Source organism: Asparagus officinalis, chromosome 2, assembly GCF_001876935.1.
Source record: "Asparagus officinalis chromosome 2, Aspof.V1, whole genome shotgun sequence".
NCBI lineage: Eukaryota > Viridiplantae > Streptophyta > Magnoliopsida > Asparagales > Asparagaceae > Asparagus > Asparagus officinalis.
The window spans coordinates 49,802,883-49,810,929 of record NC_033795.1 but is presented as its reverse complement, the minus strand read 5'-3'; positions in this window follow the sequence as shown (position 1 = coordinate 49,810,929).

The following is an 8,047-nucleotide window of genomic DNA, read 5'->3' as shown; positions in this document are numbered from 1 at the left end:
TATGATTTCGAGTCCAAATTTAAAATTTAGATGTTAAATTAAGAAAGAATGTTAGCTCACAAAATTTCGATTATCATCAAACGTTTTAAGATGAGAAAAATGTGAAGGCAAAAGCCAAAATATGAAAATATATACTTGTACAATGAATTACAATAAATAAGGTATTCGTTTTTAAAACACCCCATTTCAGTGTCATCCAACTTCGCATGTTCATTTGGCCCAAAAATATATACTTGTACAACGAATTAAAGTGGATAACTTATTCATTTTCCATTTTATGATATATTATGAGTTTAATGACACATTTCTAAACAATAAAAATGTTATTACACTAAATAGATGTAATAGAGAGGATAGGAAGAAACGGAAAAAGTGTCATGATGCTATGTCATGAATTATCAGTAAATTAGCTTTCACATATGATTTTGTAAAGTGACTTTTGTTTCTAGGCCCAAAAGTTTATCCTGATTCTGCTTGTATCTTTAAACCCAACATCTTCTGCTTGTATCTTTAAACCCAATCTGCTTTTTGTATTTGCCTTTAAACCCAAATTGTATAATTATAGGTAGAGTATTTTGTATTTATACATTTACATGGTAAAAACCCCTAAATACCCCTTTCAGTACCCCCACTTAAATATGTATATGTATCTTCTCCTCATCTTCTCTGTTCTCCTTTCTGAGCACTAACTGAAAAAAATCCCCATTGTGGCCGAATTTCCCCCCCAATTAAATCCCTAACCCAAAATCTTCCCCCAATTGGTCGGACGCCTAACCGCCGCTGCCTCCTCCGTCCAGTGATTCGTTTGACTGTCGTTGACACCTCCTCCAGCCGTTCTTTGCCTTCCCCCCGCCGCTGCCTCCTCCAGCGGTTCGCTTGCCTACCGCCACCTCCTCAGATGCCTTTCCTAAATGCCGGTTGCCGCCTTCTCCAATGTCTCGCCTGCCGGTAGAGGTAATAAACATGTTAATTTTCTTCATTTCAGCATTCTATTGTAAATTAAAATGCTATATAGCACAAATATATCAGTGATCGGTTGATGATCTTGAACAATTGCCTTCTAATTGGTGGTTTTATTTTGGTAATAGATGACATATTTTATTGATTTGATTGCTGATTTATAATGTTAATATTTGATTTTAATATGTTTATTTCATAAAGAAGAGATATTACTTAACATTGGTACTATATCATAGAAGAGATATTACTTAACATTGGTACTATGTCATCGGTGATTTTGTGACATTAATCATTTGGACACTCTTATTAACATCTCTATCCACATTCTTGTTGTAGCCTTTGGAAGATAGAACCACAAATCAACTCTATTATAAATGGTAGCTATCTTTGCATTATAGGTTTAATAGCGTGTCTGTATATTGGTAACATATTTTGAAGTTTAATTGTGTAAATTTTAGAGTAGGCCTTGTAAGATCATACCTCTTCGAATGATGTGATGATTGCATATATCAATAATTTAAATTTATATTTTATTTATAAAGAACTTTGATGGAGATGATTTTATTTTAGCAACTTGTTCTGAATGAGCTCTTCATATTAGCTTTAAAGTGTAATATTTTTTTTTATTGTGGTATATGGATGTTTGCTTGGTTTACTTACCATTTTCTTATTTCTTCAATAAGCTATATCATTGGGTCGATATATATTGTTAACAAAAATTATGATGACATGCATATATCCCCTATAAATTTGAGACAAATAAGGTGAATTTTATATTTAGTGACCTTTAATAAGAATTTTAGTAGTAAAATATGTTACCTTCATATTTAAAGATCTTCAAATTTGACAATGCTATGTGTTCATTTTTTGATCATGTCATTAAAAATTAATCATTCGTTGATAGTCTTATCCCCAAATAAAGTTACTTGTACAGTCATGCCACTATATAAGAAAAAGAAAAATATCAATTTCAATTTTTTTACTTATACTATTGTAACTAAGTATCATGTGTATACATTTTATTATAAGATTATTTATATGTGTATACTATTGATAAAATGTATACACATGATACTTTAATTTCTATTATAAGATTATTTATATGTGATTTTGTATTAAATTTATGATTCCTTTAGTATTTCAAGAATAAACTACGAAAATTGATAAATACTTAGTAACTTTTTCTTGTATCTCTCATGGAGAATACTTTTTTTATTGGGATAAAGTTGTCCAATATGTTTTTCAAGGAGAACTCACTCGTTGCTTCTTTGCTAGATATGCTTTTTGTCAATGTCAATTTAAGTGCTTCATGCATGTTTCTAATATTTCCTTCACTTCTCCATTTAACATAAAAATAGGTTGATTCTTTTAAATGATATATCTAAACTTTCTGGAAGTTTCTCCATACATAACTCATTGTATTTTTTAAAACCTATAAACATTATTAACATTAAATATGAATGTTTATACATCATAATTAATTAATACTAATCTATTATATTATAGTCTTTTATCAGTGTTATGTAATTAAGTGTTCTATCAATTAATGTTATTAGTAAAATTATATGCAATTCCTTAAATTTATACAGTAACGTTACTTTTTAGTCTATTATATATTTTTTAAAATTTTTTATTCCTTAACTGGATAGTTTTAATCTATTATAATTACTATTTTTTTACCAGCATCAACCTAGAATATTGTTAGATGCTGAAAATGGATGATAAAATTTAAATTGAAAGTTAAATTTATATATCTTAATAAAAGAATATCAAACATTTATTCTTTTCTTTGCCAAATTTCAGCCTTTTTATGATTTTCAACTTTTGAGAGTGTGTTTTGATATTTTTTAAACTTTGATAGTATTTTTAAAAAAATTTAAATTTTAAGTTAGGTGCTTATATTTTTCATGTTTCATGTGTTGGTGGTAAGTTTTAAATGTTAGGATGTTATTTGTACTCTGAAATTTTGAGGGTGTTTTTTACAATTACCAAAACTTTGGGTTTTTTTTTGAAAAATTTAGCGATCTGCTAATTATTTTTAGATTTGATGCATACCTATTATAAGTTTTAAAAATTTTGGATTTTTTTGCGATTTTTAATTTTAAGGGAGTTTTCGTATTTTTGATAACTTTGATGTTATTTTTTGTAAATTTTAGATTTTCAAGTGCCTAATGGTAATCTCTAGAATGCATCTATGTTTTTTGCAAGTTTTAAAACCTCTGAATTTTAGGGTGCTTTTTTATAATTTAAACTTTTGAAGTTGTTTTTATAATTTTTAAATGTTGAGGGTGTTAATTATAAATTTAAATTCCTTGGGGGTTGTTGTTGATTTTTAAATTTCATATTTATTGTTTTAAGTTTTGAAATGGCAGGGTGTTTTATGTAATTTAAACTTTTAAGCTTTTTTTTGTAATTTTTAAGCTTTTGGCTTTTTTATAATACTTCATGTATTATAATATGTTATCTATGTATACTTTCTTAATCTTATTTTTTTAAGTTGTTGAGTTGTAGGTAGGGGTGTTAACGGAGCGGATACGGTTCGGATATGGCACTTACCATATCCATATTCGATTTTTTATAAATGGATACGAATACAGATACAGATTATCTTCGGTAAGAAAAAACCTTAACCATATCCGCATTCATCGGAAACGGATACGGTTCGGATATTAGAGAATTGAATCGAATACGATCACAGTTATGAAACGGATATTTGACAAAATGGATATGAATCGGTTTTTGCACAAATGAGTTCAGCAGATATCAACATCAAATGATAAAAATATAATAAAATAATCACAAACACACACACACACACACACACACACACACACACACACACACACATATATATACACACACACACACACACACACACACACACACACACACACACACACACACACACACACACACACACACACACACACACACACACACACACACACACACACACACACACACACACACACACACTACACCTAGAAATGCTACCTTTGAATAAATGAGAAGCTTCCACCCACATTAAGCGATCAAACCTTTGAATAGTTAGGGTCGTCTCAAATCCCACCTTGGTCAAACTTTCCCACAGTTAGGACCAAAATCGGAATTCCCTTTCGATAAACGAAAGGCTTCCATCCATTTCTCTCCAGTCAAGCCTTTTTACAGTTAGGGCCAAAGTCAGAATTTCATCTCGATAAATAAGAAATTTATCTTTAGATTGGGTAACTAATCCTATAAAAGTTAGGGTTATCGAATCTTTTCGATTCTCGGAGTAGAGATCCCACTCTTAGTTTCATATTCTAGGATTCTCGAAGTGGAGATCCCACTTTGAGTTTCTTTTCAGTAGGAGATAGAATATAAAATTCTTCCTCCCCAACATAGGGTTCGTCTTTGCTCTAAGAAAAGACAAGCAGGAGATAGAATATAAAATTCTTCCTCTCCGACACCGGGTTCGTCTTTACCCCAACAGAAGACACCATTTTCCAACACCAAAATTAATGTCTCACGTGCATGGGGGACTTTATGTCGATCCCTAATTAGAGATAAGACTACGCCTAACATGCGTTGCCGGCTAGTCTTTTCCCATAAAATAACAAAAACCTACGTATTCAGTATCATAGCAGGTTGTTATTAATAACATTAAAATTCATGCATTTTACGCATGGGGGAATTTATCTTGATCCCTAATTAGAGATTAGTCTGCATCTAACACATGTTGTCGGGTGGTCTGTTCCTGCGAAAACGATCAAGTCTATGTATTCAATATTGTAGCGACCAAAATCTATTCCTTTCACGTATGGGGGATTTTATCTTGATTCCTAATTTGAGATAAGTCAGCATCTAACACATGCTGCCGGGTGATCCGTTCCCGTAAAAATAACCAAATCTATGTATTCAACATCGTAGCGACAAAAATCCATGCCTTTCACTCATAGGGAACTTTATCTCAATCCCTAATTAGAGATAAGTCAGCATCTAACACATGCTGCCAGGGGTCCGTTCCCACAAAAATGACCAAGTCAACGTATTAAACATCGTAGCGACTAAAATCCATACATTTCACGCATGTGGGACTTTATCTCGATCTCTAATAAGAGATAAGTTTTCATCTAACATATGCTGTCGGGTGGTCCATTCCCGCGAAAACGACCAAGTCTACGTATTCCGTATCATACCGACCAAAATCCATGCCTTTCACACATTGGGGACTTTATCTCGATCCCTAACTAGAAATAAGTCAGCATCTAACACATGCTATCGGGTGCTCCGTTCTCGCGAGAATGACCAAGTCTACATATTCAACATTGTAGCGACCAAAATCTATACCTTTCACGCATGGGGGACTTTATATCGATCTCTTATTAGAGATAAGTTAGCATCTAACACATGCTGTCGGTTGGTTTGTTACCGTGAAAATGACTAAGTCTACGTATTCAACATCGTAGCGACCAAAATCCATGCCTTTCACGCATGGGGGACTTTACCTCAATCCCTAATAAGAGATAAATTAACATCTAACACATGCTGTCGGGTGGTCCGTTTCCCGCTAAAACGATCAAGTCTACGTATTCAACATTGTAGTGACCAAATTCCATACCTTTCAAGCATGGGGGACTTTATCTCGATCCCTAATAAGAGATAAGTCAGTATCTAACACATGTTGTCGGGTGGTCCGTTCCCATGAAAATGGTCAAGTCTACATATTCAACATCGTAGCGACCAAAACCCATGCCTTTCACGTATGAGGGACTTTATCTCGATATCTAATTAGAGATAAGTCAGCATCTAACACATGCAGCCGGGTGGTCCATTCTCGTGAAATGGACTAAGGCTACGTATTCAACATCGTTGTGACTAAAATCCATGCCTTTTACGTATGATGGACTTTCTCTTGATCCCTAATTAGAGATAAGTTAGCATCTAACACATGCTATCGGGTGGTCCGTTCTCGCAAAAACGACCAAGTCTACATATTCAACATCGTAGCGACCAAAATCCATACCTTTCATGCATGAAGGACTTTATCTCAATCCTTAATTTGAGATAAGTCAACATCTAACACATGCTGTTGAGTGGTACATTCCCACGAAAACGACCAAGTTTACGTATTCAACATCGTAGCGGACCAAAATTCATGTCTTTCATGCATGGAGGACTTTATCTCAATCCCTAATCAGAGATAAGTCTATGCCTAACACGCGTTACCGGTTAGTATTTTTTATAAAAAAGATACTAAAATCCATGCCTGGGGGACATCATCTCGATCCCTAATCAGAGATAAGTCTACGCCTAACACGCATTGTCAGTTAGTCTTTTCCCGTAAAAATAACGAAGCCTATGTGTTAAAAATCATAGCATCAAGTCTAAGAGGGTTTATCTCTTAGCACAACGTTACATATGAAATGGATTTAAATAATTTATATACTAGCCTGATTCAAACGGTAATTAGTAAAGTTACATCAAAGCCGTTGATGGCTGAGCGTTTACCAAAAATCCTATAAGCATCCCGTGAGGGATGACTAAGTCTATGTATTCAAAATCATAGCACTAAGTTTAAAAGAATTTACTCTTTTTAGCATAACGTTACATGCGGAACAGACTTAAACAATCTGTATGCTAGCCTGATTCAAACGACAATCGGTAAAGGCACGTCAAATCCATTGAGGGTTGAGGGTTTGCCAAAAATCCTATAAGTATTGTGATTATTTGTTCCAGATAGAATAAAAGTCATAATAAAAGAAATATGCTAATCAAAGACTTTGTTTTAATTAATAGAGTCAAATCAAAATGAAGATACAAGAGTGACGCTACCAATCAAAATACAATTTATGGTCAAGAAATCCGAATTTCCAACCAAGAGAGTTCCTCCGCATAAGTCCGCTCAAGCTTAGCCTGCCAATCAACCCGGACAGAATCCTCAATGGCATCCAATATCTTTGCAACTTCACCTCTCAGCTTGACCAACTTCTCTTTTGTAGGCTCCAGCTTCTCAAGTGTATGTTTTCAGGAGTGTTCTACGTCGGCTAATTCACCTTCGAGAATAGCACAAGAATTTTGGTATACTTTAGGGCCTTTTCAAGATCGGCTATTTTCTCATGGGCCGAGGCTAAAGAGCTAAGTAATTCAGCCCTAGTCTTGTCCTTCCTCGAGAGAATGGCTGCCATTTGTATAACATAACCCTCTTGTGTTTGGAGCTCATTCCCAATAGACACTCGGGCGTCATGCCACTGCTTCAGCTGGGACTCCAACCGAGTAGCCACAAATGAAGAAGTGCCTGTAGCTTGTAACTCCCCTAATTCTCAGAATTTACGCTCTAGCATGACTGATCCGTGGTGAGAGAATCGAGCAAATCTGGGTATCCTTCCTCTCTGATCATCGCCACCTGACAATTGAGGGACCGCCTAAACTGATCAAAAGAATATCCTCTATAAAGGATCTTATCAATCATTCCACTCACAAAAGAAGCGAACTAACCGAGGTCCATGCAGAATATGTCCTTGCTTGGATCAGTGTCTGACACCAAGGCCATGACGAGCTCATATGGAGACGATGGAAGCTTTAAAAGAAAAGAAGAGGAATAAGAAATTCTAAAATATTAGCTAGAAACTCAGAGAAAGTCATAAATCAGAACTTACTATAGCCAACGGAGGACCCTTCAGCTTGACACCCCATGCTTGGCCCTGCCGATCTAACCTCGTGAATCAATGGAATGAAGGTAGGTATAACAGTCATTGATGCACTAACTCCTCCATTTGGTCTCGTAGCTGGGGCAACGGTACCAATCTCTATAGTACCAACAGCTTCTGCAACCATCAAATCTGAAGGAATAGTAGCTTTATGGTGAGAAGTAGGCGGCTGAGCTGTAGCTATGGCCGTCTCTAATGATGAAAAGCTAGAACCTTCAGGTTGGTCAGGAGCACCGGTGATTGTAATTGTATCAGCTCTAGTGATTAGTTATATAATTGAAACTCCCCCGTGGTTAAGTAAGAATTGACAAATGAATGATGACAAAATCATAATAAAATTAGTACCTACAGATGAGCCAGAGTCTGTGCATGGCCCTGTAGCCTCACCACGAGCTTGC